General features: G+C 34.2%; 1 long non-coding RNA gene across 1 annotated transcript in view; it reads right to left on the reverse strand.

The window, feature by feature from the left end:
* Nucleotides 1-2,787: 2,787 nt before the first annotated feature.
* LOC102146050 (uncharacterized) overlaps nt 2,788-16,922 on the reverse strand; it is a 111,574-nt gene continuing 97,439 nt past the window's right edge. The window contains exon 2 of the long non-coding RNA XR_012420935.1: nt 2,788-3,003. This is a non-coding gene — a long non-coding RNA (uncharacterized lncRNA). The remainder of the gene's footprint in view (nt 3,004-16,922) is intronic.

Genomic DNA, 16,922 nt, shown 5'->3' on the forward strand with positions numbered 1-16,922 from the left:
ACGATATGTTCAGAATAGGCAAATCTAGAGAGACAAAAATTACATGAATAGTTATCTAGGACTAGTGGAGAGGAGTAAGAGGGATGGAGGATTGTAGGATTAGGGTTAACAAGAGCAGTGTTTCTTTTGGGAACAATGAAAATGCTCTAAGGTTTATTTTGGTGATAGTCAACTTTGTGAATATACTAAAAGCCACTGAATTTTACACTTTAAATGTGTGCATTGCCTAGTATGTGAATTGTATCTCTATAGAACAGTTAAAAGTTTGGGGAAGGAGTACTCATACACGCTGCTGTGTGGATGAATCTTGAAACTATTATGCTAAATGAAGTAAGTCAGACACAGAAAGCCACATATTGTAAGATTCAATTTATGTGAAATATCCAAAATAGGCAAATCAGTAGAGGCTGAAAGTTGATTAACACTTGCAAGGGACTAGGGGAAGAAAGGCATGGGGAGTGATTATTATTATTATTATTTTAAGTTCAAGGTTGTATGTGCAGGTTTGTTACACAGGTAATCTTGGGTCATGGGGTTTGTTGTACAGATTATTTCATCACCCAGATATTAAGCCTATCTGGAAGTGACTATGAATGGGCATGAAGTTTGTTTCAGGGTAGATGGAAATTTCCTGAAATTAGACAGTAAGGATTCTTGCAGAGCCCTATGAACCCTGTGATTGTGGCAGAACTAAAAACCACTGAATTGTACATTTTCAAACAGAAAATAGGTACAGTCTTTTAGTTAAAAAATAAATAAATTATCTATTTTTAGTGTATACTGCTGAAGTTAATGGTAAGTGTAATTATCTGACTGTATTTACTTTTAGCCTCCTAAAGATATTTCAAGTTGTTTCTGAACCAATTAGGTGTTTCTTTCCAACTAAAGTGCATTAAGCTCTAAAGTAAATGTTTAATAATTAACATTTATAGATTTAAAAAATACTTTCTTAATTAACAGCATGTAGGATTAATGTAATACTATACCAACTCACACTGTAGTGTTTTTGCCCAAAACTATATTAGCTCCAGATTCAAATGTAGAACCTGGTTGAGTCATGAATGGACATTTATGGGCTCTGACTGCATCCAGTCAAGCCATTAGGAACTTGGTAAGGGCAACTCTGTACAAAGAATAATCAATTTACTTGTGTTCAGATAATAAATCTGATGACAAGAGTTCAACAGCCATGATTATGATTATATTAATTTTACCTGCTATCTGAAAATACAGATTATATTGACCCACTCAGAGTTGTTTCACATAAAATCTCCTAAGGAACAATTTAGGTGAATTTAATCAAATAATCTATATTTTTTTCTTAATCAAGTTCATAAAACAGTATTTGAATTTTTAACTTTTTCAACAACTTGTTGACATAGTAGACAATCAAGGACAGACAGGAAGATTGATTAAGTGGCACTTAAGAATGTTTGAAAGTTTTAAAAAATTCACTGAAGAAATAACATGAATTGAAATTGTGGAATCTCTGTTTTAGCCACAATACTGAAAAGGACAAGGATTTATTTTTCTACTGAGCTTATATTTTAAATGGGGAGTAAAATATAAACTTAAACAAACTAATGAATGGATGAACAAATAACTGAAATAGCATAGTATATTTGAGGTGAGAAACTGTATGGAGATAATGAGCACAGTAAGTAGAAAGAAGTGTGCAAGGGAAGGGATGGGGATATGCTGCAGTGTTAAATAGTGTGATCAGAGAGGGCTTCATTATGAGATGAGAATTGTATGGAGATTTCTCCAAAAATTAAAAATAGAACTACAGTATGATGCAGCAATCCTACCACTGGATATGTATCCAAAGGAAATACAATCAGTGTTCCTATGTTCATTGCAACATTATTCACAAAAGCCCAGATATGAAAGTTACCTAAGCATCCACAAACGGATAAATGGATAAAGAAAATGTGGTATATATTATATATACAATAGATTATTATTCATTCTTGAAAGAAGGAAATCCTGTCATTTGTGATAACATGGATGAACATAGAGGATGTTATGCTAGGTGATATGAGCCAGGCACGGAAAGACAAGTCAGTACTGCATTATCTTACACATACTTGGAATCTAAAAATGACCAACTCATAGAAGTAGAAGGCAGAATAGTGGTTCCCAGGGGTTGGCAAAAAGGTGAAGGATGGGGGGGATTGGGAAGATGTTGATCAAAAGATACTATATTTCTGTTAGATAGAAGAAATAAGTTCAAGAGATCTGTTGTACCACATGGTGACTAGAGTTAGTAACAATATATTGTACACTTGAAAATGGCTCAGAAAGTAAATTTTAAGTGTTTTCATCACAAATAAATAAGTTCATGAGGTAATGTATATGTTAATTAGCTTTATTTAGCCATTCCACAATGTATTATCATAAAAACATGATAAATATGTATTAGGTTGATGCAAAACTTATCACGATTTTTGCTAATATGATTTTTGTTAATTAAAAAATAAATTTTAAAAAAGCTAATGTCTATCAATGGGGTGGTTAATAAACAGTTAAAATGAGTAAAGAGGAGTTAAACAAGGTATTCAAAGGGTGGTAAGAGAATCGTTCTGAAAGAACTACCAGCAAGAGTGAAATCCCTAATGTGCAGTCATGTGGAAACTGGCTTGTAACTGTTCACAAACGCTCATTTTTAAATTATCAGAAATTGTTTGAGCCAGTTGTTAAATATGGTCATTATTAAACATTATATTACATACACATAAAATAAAATAAAATACATGAGAAACAAAGATATTCATTACTTCTTAATCACTTTACTACATTTTATTGATGATCTTGAAATTATTTACTCTTGTTCTTTCTGTATTGTGAATACAATATAATGATGTACTTCTGTGCATTTCTTCTCAATTCTGTGTTCAAAGATGTCACAATGCTCATTTGAAATCTCCAATGGTGGAAGTACTTACATCACAGAAGTTGGCAAACACTACAAATCAGGGCTTTCTTTCGTGTTGTATTGATTATCTAGACACAAGAAAGAGAAGAATGTTAATATTGCATATTGAACTTAAAGTGTGCTGTATCCTATTATTTCAAGATCTTAGTCAACTTCATATATAAAGCATGCTGTGCTTCTGGGTTAATTTTTCTAGGAAATTGCTGTGGTTTCTTCTTCTTTTGTATATGTGAGTGTCTTAGTCTGTTTTGTGTTGCTATAAAAGAATACCCAAGACTGAGTAACTTATTAATTAAAGAGTTTTATTTAGCTCTTGTTTCTGCAGGCTGGACAAGAGGCATGACACCAGCATCTGCTTTTGGTGAGAGCCTCAGACTGCTTCCAATCATGACAGAAGGCAAAAAGGAGCCAGTCTGAACAGAGATCACATGGTGAGAGAGGATGCATAAGAAAGAGAGACGTACCAGACTCTTTTTAACAACCAGCTCTCACAGAAACTAATAGTGAGAACGCACTCATTCCTGTAAGGGTGACACCAAACCTTTCATGACTAGGCCCCACATCCAACATTGAGAATAAAATTTCATCATGAGCATTGTGAAGGACAGACATCCAAACTACAGCAGTGAGTCTCACTTGACTAAGGAGTTTTACCTATACACTGAAGGAAGATCAGAGAGGCTAAATAGATAAAACATGCTTAACTTTAGGGTGACAGGATGGAGATAGAACTCTAAGCTGAGTGGAATGCATATGCCAGAAAGAGTAGAATGCCAACATCTATCCTAGGAATCATAATTCCCAAACAGATAATTTTTACCTCTGTCAAAAAGAACCCTGTTAATTTTTCCTGGGAGTAAATGCTGCATTACAAGCATTTGTAAAGGGGATGTGGAGAGAAAACTGGGGTATTTGACCTATAGGTAGACTTTTAATTAATTACCCTGATTACCCTGCTTTGATTTCCCTTTGATATGGTTGAGCTGTGTCTCCACCCAAATCTCACCTCGAATTGTGATCTCTATTATCTCCATGCATTGAGGGAGTGATCAGGTGGGAGGTGATTGGATCATGGGATGATTTCCCCCATGCTGTTCTTATGATAGTGAATGAGTTCTCGTGAGATCTGATGGTTTTATAAGGCAGTTTTCCCTGCTCTTGCTAGCTCCCTCTTTCCTGCCACCATGTGAAGGTCTTTGCTTTCTCTTTGCCTTCTGCCATGATTGTAAGTTTCCTGAGGCCTCCCCAGCCATGTGGAACTGGGAGTCAATTAAACCTCTCTATGTAGAAAAGGTGCCCATATAAGCCTACACCAAATGGTTAATAGGAGTTCTTTCTGTGCAATAGTACTAACTTAAATTTTTTTCTTTTCTATATTTCCCAATTTTGCAAATAAACCTATTTACTTGCTTAATACAATGGTTTTTAAGGACATGTTACTTTCTGATTTTAAGTTTGCAACTGGTAACATTATTGCTGCCTTCACCAGTTGTCTAGAACTGGCTGATTGGTTATTTTTAATAATAAGATTAACCAGTACTGTCTCAGAAGATTAATTTGTCTTTCAAAACTGGGGTAATTTTTCTTCGTTCATGTTAGTTTAGCTGCAATCAATGAAAGGGAATTTTTACAAAGATAATCAGAGCGTAGATAAGCTTTCAGAGGATATTCTTATTTTCTACTTTCATGTTTTTCCTCAATAGTACCTTAAAAGGCAGCATACATATGAATGAAGATCTGTTAATGTCAGCATTGATTTTATAATCCCTAAGCACAAACTCAAATGGGATCTGATGTCTGCCATGACTTTTTTATTCTTATGGAAAAAGTACGGTTTAAGAAACTATGGCTTCGTTGTTTGTGAGGCAAATATTTCCAACTTTGCTGCATTCCTTGACAATTTGCCTTAAGGAAGAATATATGACTTACTTTTTGCCTAAAAATTTTGTGTGGTGGATTTTTTGATGTAGGTATATATACATATATATTTATAAAATGTATATTAACAAATATTTCTTTATATCCCAAACAATTAAAAATATACTGTCATAGACACCATTATTATGCAATTCCTTCTGGGGGAGATAAGAGGTGTTAGAACATCGATCTCACTTCTTTGGAGGAACAACAACCTGGTTATACCAATAGCTTGGCTGTAGGGTGTAAGAAAGTAATACGTTCCTCACTAGGAAATACATAACTGCCTTTGTGACATTGCAATTAACTCTCAAGTTGGAGACATCTGGTTGTGTGGGGTGTGAGAGTGAGGAGAGATGTCTTTTCTAGTTTCTTCATAACATTTTGCATTCAGGGGTCTCAACCAACAACAATTTATTGATGTTCATATGTATTATTAGATATATTTGGGTATATGGGAATAACTGCTTTAGTCTCAAAGTGAATCATGTTGAAGCAAAACACTAAATAAATGTATTTTGAACTATCTGTATCAAATAGATGATATGTCCTCCTTAGATTAATTCAAAAGTCATTCTTTAAATATGCATTCAGTGAAGTTGTCAGTCCCTCACATTTGTGGCCAGTGAAAGAGCAAAACTATGAAAAGGTTGCCAGAGTCCATAGCATATCACTTGCATGACAATACAGCTGCTGCTAGCGAGACAGATATTAGTGGAAAATTCAAGAACCTAGGGTTGAGGGCATAATTGCATTTGCCAAATCATGCTTAAAACTTAAAAGAGGCTACAGAGCATTGGATGGGGAGAGAGAATGCAAAGCCAAATTCTAGGTGAAAGGCATAGAGGCATAGGGATTGTAAGAAAGACTTTGTGAAAATCATTCTGGTGGAATTTCTGTCCCTAATTCAAACTCAGACTGATAAGTGCCATACTCATCCCCCATATTCTAAACTAGTCACATCAGTCAGTCAAGCCATTGTTGAGAAGACTTAAATGATTACTTCATGGATAACTCTCTGGAGCAGTGGACTGGCAAAGAAATATGTGTAGATATAATGGTTAATCAGACTTAATATTTTATGTTAAATTTGGAATCTGTGTATATTATTTAAAATATTTGTAATAAAAATAATTGATATATTAGATTTGTGGGTTTAAGCTGAGAGAAAATAGGATGTTTTTGTAAACTGAATTGTGATATTTATAGGAACTCAGTTCCTGGCTTGTGTTAATTTATTTATTAGATTGATAACTTGTAATATCATGTCTAAATATATATATATATTTAATTCATAAAATTTAGTTTAGTATGCTTAAGATAATATACTTCACTAAGTTTGTAGACAAGAACTACTGGTTAGGAAACATTAACTGCTTACCTTGGGTTAACCATTAATTTTAAATAAGATGAAATAGACTACTCTCATTTTTATCTAAATATTGCTTATAAGTTAATAAAACATAGATGAACTAAAAGGTCTAAGGAAAACTAATCTTTTAGTAAAATTGAATATTAATTTGAAACTCACAAATATTAAAACTCATGTCAGCCTGCCACGATTGATAACATAAATTTGTATATAATACAATTGATAATGACATCCTATTCCTCATCAAGTGTCAGAGAAAGTTTATAGTTCTAGGTACTTATGGAAGTGGGAAAGAGTGGAGAGACGGTCCAAAGAAATGAGGTCAGGTATGGAAACATTGAGGTCAAGGTCTACCCATCCACAAGACCTCAAATCATCCTCATCGGTATTTAACTCAAAGTGGCCAACAGCCACTAGGTGGTGCCAAACTACAGCCCAAACCAGTTATGGATTTAGCTCACACAGACAAACCGCTGGGCCTCATTCTGACTAAATACATGAACTTGAACCAATTAATTCATTAACCTCACATTAATTGAATTGCATTTTCATAAAATTCAATTTTTGCCCTTCAATCACAGTGTAATGTTGGGATTTTACTGTGACTATAAATATATTTTTGATTCTCAAGGTTTCACCTAACACATTTTAAAAATTTGCATTCATAGACATAGTTGCCTTATAGAAGATGGGAATTGTACAATGCTCCAACTTTTCTCTGTCTGAAGTTATTTGAACTCAGTACAATTTGTCTGGTGTTATTAAGAATATTAACTTGGTCTACATAATCAATGGTACCTAGAGAATATTCCACAAAAGTATTCTGTTTTTAAAGTTAGTAAAATAATTTGTTAATACTTTACCCCAAATATCAAATATACTATACATAATTTGTTACATATTTACATGAAGATAAATATGTTTAACAAATTGTGTATGATATTTACAAGTAACTAATGAAATTGAAACTCTAATTGGTATTCAATGTCAGTCCATTTGTAGTGTACTCATGATTATGATGGGAGTAAACAGGCAAAAGTCTTTATAGCCTTCCTCTTCCTGGACATCAGGCTTCATCATATGTTAACGGAGAGTAAATGAGTTGTCTCCTGGAAGTAAAGCTGATATGCAAATTGTAAGAGGTTCCTTTATCTCTGTATAATTATCCAATGTTCAGATCTGTGCATGTCTATGTACTCTAAGTATACATAATCAACTTAATTTTTATGTTCTGATATTATCTTTATTTTACTAATTGGTGCTAACCCATGAATTACAGAAACACTTTCTTATATGCCATGAATACCTGCAAATGTGTGTATCTGTGCTATATATATCTATGAGAAAGGTTTATCACCTAGGCTGAACACTTGAGTTTCTCCCGTGAGTTTTTTTTCTGTTTGTAAAGATGACCTGTCTTCAAAAGAATCTCTTGCTCTTGGGGGTGAGACTAATCTAACTGACTGAACTAAAGCTTCACTAGAAAGAGATTTTTTGTTCTTTACATGCTAATTACAGTAGTGCTGTGAAAAACCACCCAGAAACATAGGTCCAACACAAGCATGAAGCTATGAAATACATGCCAATTTATGTGAACCTGTACAATACTAGTTCATCCAACCACCCAACACTCTCCAAAAGGATCTCTTAATATATTAGAATATAGACTGATTCACAATTAAAATTTACCATTTGCTTTTAAAAAATATTTTTAAAATTTTTTTGACTTAATTGTATTTTTAATTGACAAATAATAATTGCCATATTCATACATATTCATGGAGTACATAGTAATGTTTGGATACCTATAATGTATGGTGATTAGATGAAGGTAATTAGCATATCTATTATCTCAAAGCTTTAGTATTTATTTGTGTTGGGAGCATTCAATATTCTCTTCCTAGCAATTTGAAACTACATCATACATTGTGGTTAACTATAGTCATCCTACAATGGTATAGATTTCATTATGATATAAATTTAGTTGGTGGCAGCCTACCAGGTACATAGGTCAGAGGGGAGACAATCCTGTAATCAATTATATGACCCAGAGAGCAGACTGTGATCATTGAAACAAATCTATAAAATAAGCATAGACCTGACCTTGGAGGCCCTTGTTTGAACATATCTTTATAATCGTTTCCATGGCATGCCTCCAAAAAATTCAGCAATACCCCATTGGTTTTCTTCCCAAGATGTTAAGAGCAGTAAGCAGTTAGTATTTAAGATAACTGATAGGATCATGAAGAAGCTTCATGGAATTTTAATGATAAAATCTGAGTTGAGGGGAAGCACATTTTAAAGTGCTTGCATTTCTTTCTATGGGACAGTAATTCAAACTATTTTTTTTTAAATATACAAGGCTAAAGTGTTAACATCAAGTATGTTAGCAAAATGAGTAAAATTTTAGAGTTATGAAAGCAATATCAGCCAAGTAGAAAGTAAAAGTATTTCTACTCAAGGCGTATAAATTTCTGTATTAGAAAATAGACCCCTGACTTTGTTGAGGGGTGTTCCATTTGTTAAGTTATAAGTAGTCAATAACTGTCTATCTCTTGAAGACATAGAGAATACCTAATGTCTAAATTATATCCCAAGTACCTAATAATGTGCTAAGACCTTTTGGATCTTCAATAAAATCTAGTGATTAACAATGAAAATAGATTATACTTTTCACAGCCTCCGTATCAAGAGCTTTAATTTGGTAGGTTTGTTTGGCTTCCTTACCGTCAAGTTTGCACATAACGAAATGGGATAAGAGAAACAGGTGTCTTTTGATCTTTAAAACTATACAGATCTGCCCCACCAATTCCAAGTCCAATAAATAATCAATTAACAGCCTCTTTCTGGATATATACGTATATGTAAGTGTATATTTTGACAAAGTGAATATTTTAACTAAATGGCATAAAAATGAAAAAGACGCAATTCCTACCTTCAAGGCACTACAGTCCCTAAGGGAGACAGGTTCATAGTGGTGTAACAGAGGAATAGACATGTGCTTAGTCATATGCAAGTTATAGAAATAAGATGAGGTAACAGTTTTCAAGGGCTTTGAAAAGTTAAGTACATGCACAATAAACCTATTGTTATTAGTATGAGGAATTGCCTTAATTTGAAGGTAAATAAATTGAAAAGAATTTTAATTTTTCTTACACTATATTCCACATTCTTGATGAATTGTGTATTGTACATCCTTCTTGGTATCTCTGGATCTATACAACTTTGTTCCAATTGTCTTTGTATCCGGACAGGCTATGTTCACTGAGCAGAAAAAATGAAACTTGTTTTTTCAGAATGATGGAGTCCAATGGTAATTTGCGATAACATTGATTGGAAAAACAAATATACCTGTATTCAACATGGTCAATCGATATTCTCTGGAACACAGGTAGATCTCAAATTATGTGTTTAATTTGATCAATATTATGCTGCAGTGTCAAGAAATGCATAATTTTATTTCATCTCAACAATGTGAGTAGAATCAAAGTCCTAGTTTAAATGAATCTATTGGGTAATTAGACAGTTCTCTCTGGACTCAGTAGTGACATTCATTCATTGGCTTCTGCAACATGTTTTTATTGAATCCTTACAATGCAACAAGCACTGCACCAGGTGAAGAGTATACAGACATGGAGCAAACTGATAAATGTCTGCCTTGGTCAAAATCTTTTCTACTGTGAGAGGAAAACCCAAACAGGATAAATATAGAAAATACATAGCATTAAGTGCTACAAAAAAAAAAAAATCAATCAATCAATAAAGAACATTGGCAAAGTTTTTGGTGAAAGGATGTTTGTTATACTTTTAGACAGCCTAGCCATAGAAAGTCTCACTGAGAAGGTGATGTTTGATTAAAGACCTGGAGGGGAGAAATTATGCAAATATGTAGATAATGTCATGAATTCAACCAGTATATGTGGTAGAAGCAGAACCAATTACAACACCCTATCTGCTCAGTAACGAGAAATTACAAATTCAAACTATCGTTCCTCTGAATTGGCAGTCTATAGAGTCGTTTTAGCAGGTAGTTACTCTGTGGCTTTTTGTTCCGAAAAGATTGACTATCAACAGTTATGGTAGGCACCATGGGTTCAAAAATCCAAAATGTATTCTCAATTCTTCTCTCTTTTGCTCACCTCTGCATTTAGATGCTAGAAAATCTCCATACATTTCTGCCCGCTAAAGTAGCCGTACAGGACAGTGGCAGTTAAAAGAAAAACATATTTAATTTCTTGAAAGACAACGGGCTCAGTGTCTTGGTACCCTGTCCTTTTGTTATGGCTTTGAATGCAAATAACATAACTCCACATGGGTAGATACCCTGGACCACAGGGTAGCGAGGATGAAGGAAAGGCCCAAAGAATCTCAGAGACGTTAACCCTACAGTCAAGCTGTTAAACCAACACTAAAGCTGCTTTACTCAAGGCTTAAAAAATATATACTTGAGAAAAATACACCCTGATTCATTTGAACTTCTGTAACTCAAGTTTTCATTTATTTGTGGCTAAAACCTTTTCTAATGTTTACAGACAGAAAGAGCTAAACCCATGCAATTGTGAGATTAAACAAAAGCCCGTTCCTGTGCCTAAGACTAACAAAACCTCCATGAGTTCTTGAACTCATTCACCTCTTTGTTTTTTTGTGACTTATCTTACGGAAAATGAGACCTTAATAACAAATAAGTGTAAAAAATTTTCACATTGAAATGATACAAACATTTGATGTAATAAAACCTTGTTGACTTGATAAAGACATCACATTCATTATCTCTTTCATTTAGTAACTGTTTTTTATTTAAAAACACTCTAGAGATAATTTTGATCTCACAAAGGAAGAAGAAAGTTAGATACAAATTCAGGAAATATAATCAAATTCTGATATTAGGAGCTAAAAGACTTGACTTGATATAAGTTGTTCTTTTAGTCACAAAAAAAGGGTTTCTATGTTTTGAGAAAATGATATTGATCAAAGTCCAATGACACCAAATAAATACATCATTATGGAATAAGAATGCCATTTCTATATGGATTTGGTCTTTTGTTGCCAACAGGAGTGTAAACTGTCATTCAACTGCAAAGAGTTATTTAGTAGCTCATGCTTAAAGAACACAAATCATAACCACAGGTTATTTGCTGACTCTTACTAGGAAAAATAATAAGGCTTATTCTTTTGGTAAAATTAAACCATGCATGGTATGAGATAGTGTGACTTGCATTAGGTATCCTATGATAGGAAATTATATCACATTTTCTCATATATTTTTTTATTATTTATTTATGAGGGCTCAAAAGTCCTTTGCTCTGCCACCATAACAAGTTCCACCTTCCCCCTCTACACAGTTTTATAGTCAGAAATACAGAAGAAGTAAATGTAATTAGATAAATTTTATTTACTATTTGTTTTATCCACCAAATGATATTGCTGCTCTCAAGTTTTCTAAAATTGCTTTACGTTATCATACTTACATCAATTTTAGAGCCATCTGCAAATTGAAATGTACATGAAACATAATCTTTAAAGAATCAATACAGCCATGGACATGTTAAAAGAGTTCTGTGATTTGTTTCCACTATTGGAATTGGCAAGTCTTTTAAAAATTGTGTGTGTGTGTGTGTGTGTGTATGCACGCATGGCTGTGTATTTTATAAATTTAATTTAAAGGTAACTAGAAATGACAACAATTAAGCCCTCACAATTAAATATGAATTCTGCCTGTTGTTATTAAGGCCTATTTAAGAAAGAAAAGCTTAAATTCCCTAATTTCTGAGGTTCTAAGCAGATGTTTCCACAACAGGAGAGCAGTCTATGTAACTATATAAAATTTTTAAAAATCTTCTTGATGAATTATATTCATTAGCAGCAAAAGTTTGATGTAGAGCTCTGTACAGAAGAATTCCCCAGGACTCAGAGACTTACTTCTGCCTCTTCTGTCATTGGTTAACAAAGTTTCAGGATGGTGTATATTTACTAGATACAACTCTCTCTCAATATGAGTCAAGATAACATTCTGAGATTTATGAAGCCTAACGTGTCTGATGCTTCTTGGTATTTACTTTACAGCTGTCTTTGTAGTTTATTTACTTTAGGCTCAACTGACTGGGTGCAACCTGAAGTCCTCTGGAATAGTAAAAGTAGAAATCCTCAATACTTCCTCCCAGGGCTATTTATGAAAGTGTCTTTGTTTATTACAAACATATTTGAAATTATTCAGATCAAAAATTGCAGTGCTGTGTTTCTAATCACTATATCACTATTATTTGAGCATCAAATAAAATCAATTTTCTATGATAATTCATATTTTAAACATGCAAATAGAGAAAGTTCTTTCTAAATGTCTACTCTATTGTTGTAGCTGCTTGCCATTTGTGCTGTTTAGTATCACTTTACAGGATTGATTGAAAAGTATAGAATACCTTTTCTCCATGCCAAACCAAAGGTTCCTTTCCCATGGCTAATACTCAGCAGAGGGCAAAGGACTGGAGTACTGCGTCTTAGTTCTAAGTCTTGCACTTACTAATTCTATGACTTTGAGTGAGTCACTCGGGTAAATCTCAGCCTCTTCATACTTAAAAAATGAGATCAAGGAAGTAGTATACATTGGTGTACTATTAACATGGCATGCTTATTATAAATGAGGTTTATAATTGTTCTATTCTATTGTTCTATTCTAATTGTTAATTCTATTAAGCACCGCATAGTTGCAATGAAATATTATATTTTAAATACTGTACAAATATAAAATTAAAATGATTAATTTGAGGCATGGGGAAAGTTGAACACACATAAGGTTATTAGATGCAAAATTAATCTCCAAACCTTGAATTCAAAGATTGGAAACACTGACTATCTATTGGAATGGACAGTTTATTTGTCCATGGTATTCTTGCTTAGTAAACTCTGTGAGGGCTGCCACCATATTTATACAAATCCCTATTTTATTCTAGTGACTAGCATGCTGCCTAATATGTAGTGTGATTAAACACATACATACATATACTTTATATATACAATAATCAACTTGTTGGATGACTACATGCATAAAAAAGAAAAAAAAATATTTCGTTTCTCTATGCAGGGAGGCTGTGAATGAGGATATGGGTGAAAAATTAGGACACATTGGTAGACACAAGAAGACATTAGTAAACCTAACCTTTAAAAGAGTTGTTCAAAAAGAGAAACACCTATGTTGGTAATAGAGCTTTCTCTGTAACAAGATATGTTCAACTGAGGCTAGATTGTTCCTGGACCAAACCAAGGGTTGGGCTGCTTGTTCTTGTGGCCCAATAACGAGATGCAGATGAACTGGGAGAGAAGGGAGTTTACTTCAACAATTGGGTGCAGGGATAAAGCCTGGAAATTATCACCAGACCAACTGAAAATTGCAAAGTTTCCGGAGCTTATATACCTTCTAAGCTATATTTCTACGTATAAGTGTGCATTCATCTAAAGACATAAGTGATTAACTTCTAAGTATAATGAAAGTCTGAGTTTTGAACACCTTCCTCTGGAGACTTAGCCATAGTAAATTTACTTAATCTAAATGGGTCCAGGTGCTGGAGTGACTACCCTTATCTTGTCTCCTGCTAAATCTTGGAGGTTTGGGGAATTCCTTCAGGGCCACAATAAACTTCTCTGTGAAGTTCTGGGGAGTTTCTTCAGACCCACAGGAAAACTTGTTTAATCCTAAACAGGTCCTGTTAAGAATTCCTTCAATACCTTGTCATAGTTCGAGGCCCAGGAAAGGCCCAGGCAAAACTCTTGGTGGGCTTTTGCTATATTCCAGCCTTTGTATAAGGGCACTGGCTCTATCAGCTTTTAATATTTAACTTAACCACTCAGTCAGTGCTGAAACAGTTGTTATGGAAGCCTGTATTCGTGAGACCTGGCCTGCCACAAGGAGACCCCCTATACTGGATATTCTAGAATTCACTGCACTGGCCGAGTGATTAAGGTAACACCTCAGATCTCTTTTAGTAGTCGAATGTATTTCAAACCAAAATAAAAACAACAACTTCTTGGATACCAAATTACTAAGACATTTGAATAAATTAGCTGGTCAATTTAATTAATATAATTGATCCCATTATCTTAGAAACAAATCCAAGGATTGCTTTCTGCATCTGATAATTTTGCATGACTTATAATGGCATGAGGCAATTAATGAACTAGTAAGTGTTGGGAAAGTGTTAGTACTACTAGTATGGTTTGACTCTGTCACAACCCAAATCTCACCTTGAATTATAATAATCCCCACATGTCATGGGAGGCACCTGGTAGGAGGTAATTGAATCATGGGGGCACGTTTTCTCATGCTGTTCTTGTGATAGTGAACAAGTCTCACAAGATCTGATAGTTTTATAAAGGGGAGTTCCCCCACACAAGCTCTCTTGCCTGTCACCACATAAGATGTGACTTTGCTCCTCATTCACCTTCTGCCATGATTGTGAGGCTTCCCTAACCATGTGGAACTGTGAGTAAATTAAACCTCTTTCCTTTATAAACTACCCAGTCTCAGCTATGTCTTTGTAAGCAGCGTGAGAACAGACTAATACAACTACCTCCCTTTTATAGGCAGTAGTGTTGTTTGCTATTTCCTTAGTGCAAATAGAGCTTCTCAAAAAACATTTGCCTTCTTATCAGATGGAATTTGACTAAATTTTTTTAAAGAATTAACAGGGACAAAGGACTTTATGAATGTGACCTGTCTTGTTCTTTAATATCTTTCAAAAGATCTCAAAAGATGCCCCTTGCCATTGTCATTGTTCTGGAAGTAAAAGTGGCAACTGGCTGGCACCAAGCACAGAGTAAGTCATTAGTTCTAAATGCTGAGTAATGGAGCATGACATTTTTCATCAAGAACATCAAAGAGAAATGGTCTTTAAAATATCCACAGCATCAAGTACTGTACATGGACAATTACCATGTGATAGTTAAGTAAAGTGGGTACGCATAGGTTGTTATCACTGCAGTTCTCTCAGAATCCAGAGAGAATGACACTCCCTTTTTACTTAGGAGCAGTTTTATATGTGAAGCTTAACTCATCAAACAACAGTGCAACATAGTCTTAGTGAACTGCTTCAGTTAAATGCACTGTTAAAAACCACAGTCGTGAAATTAGAGAAGTGATAAGAACTTTAGAAATCAACCCTTTTTATCTCATATTTCATGTGAGAAACCTGAAGCCCAGATTGATTGTCTTCTACAAGATCATGTAGAAAGTTATTAGTAAGTCTGTTTGCCTTTGTCTTAGGCCCATACACTTAATGATTACATTGCCAATTCATTGAAAGATTAATATGGTTAATTAAACAGTCTAAATTAACTAAATGACATATGTCAATATTACAGGGCTAGTTGAACTTGCACATTTAACCTCTTTCCTCACCACCTTTCCAACTCCCTGAAATCCATAGCAAAATATTTATACCACATTGGAAACTGAGGAGGAGTGCTGGTTACATGCCAGAAATTTTATGGAATCTTTGCAAGATATAGGATAAGTGAGATCAGAATGAGAGGTAGGCTAGGACATCAAGGGCAAAGTTAAAATCTGATATCTGGCAGAATCTAGCACCAATGTCAAGTTCAGAAGGAAGGTGTCGGGCACAAGGGCAGTAGATAAGAAGTAAACATTAGTCTTTTCAGTTCTTCTTAGAGTAGTATTTATGTGCTAGTACACATAATGTCACCCAGGGTACTCATTTTTAGCTTGTGCTTACTGTGGAATAAAGGATTCTATGTGTGTATATTTGGTGGGCAGCAGAGGGTCAGCCACTGCCATCCGAAGTCTTACAGAAATAAAGCAGCACTCCAGCTAGCCTGGTTTGTAACAACCAACATGAATATAACTTCAGCACAGCGCAAATACTTTCCCTGACCAAGTCTTATCTTTTCTGGATCGCAAAAACAATGGACTTGTATTATGTGTATTATGTATTATGTACTTGTATTATGTGTAGCTATAATCTGTTTTAGAATAATTATAAAATAATTATTATTATTAGGTTGGTGCAAAAGTAATTGTAGTTTTGCCATTACTTTCAGTGGCAAAACCACAATTACTTTTTCACAAACCTAATAAAATAAATCTCAAGAAAAGTCTGTATTCCAAGAACAAGAACATAAATTACACAGGTTGGAGCAAGTGTTAAAGCAGCCATGGTTAATGGAAATAGAAGATTTGCAGTTCAGACCATCAGTTTTCATAAAGAATAAGGTTTGCAGCCCATCTCAAGTGTCTATTTTGTTTTGGGGTCAGAAACTTACAGCATGTTATTGATATGACTCAAATCTTTAACACAAAAGAGAAAATTAAATGCAAAGTATTAAAAAAGAGAACTTCAGACTATAAAGCCTAGAACATTAAATATTCTTTCTTTTTTACTCATTTGATATAAAACTTATGTTGCCTCTCTTAACAAAATATTGTTAAGTGTCTTCTCATCCAATTACCTCCTTTTACTTGATTCTTTATTCATAATCAAACGTCTCATTATTATAGTAAAGCTCTGCCTGTAGTGAGGAAAATATCCTATGGACATCCATGCAAGTGTTTCATTTTACATATTATTTAAAGCAGTTAATCGATCGATCCTCTGATTTTATGGGCTGGTGTGGAGGAGGAGGAGGCATGGGCATTAATAGAGCGAAGGAACGACGATATTAATGTTTGATGAAGAGAACTTAAGGCCAAAC

Source organism: Macaca fascicularis, chromosome 12 (assembly GCF_037993035.2).
Source record: "Macaca fascicularis isolate 582-1 chromosome 12, T2T-MFA8v1.1".
Classification (NCBI taxonomy): Eukaryota; Metazoa; Chordata; class Mammalia; order Primates; family Cercopithecidae; genus Macaca; species Macaca fascicularis.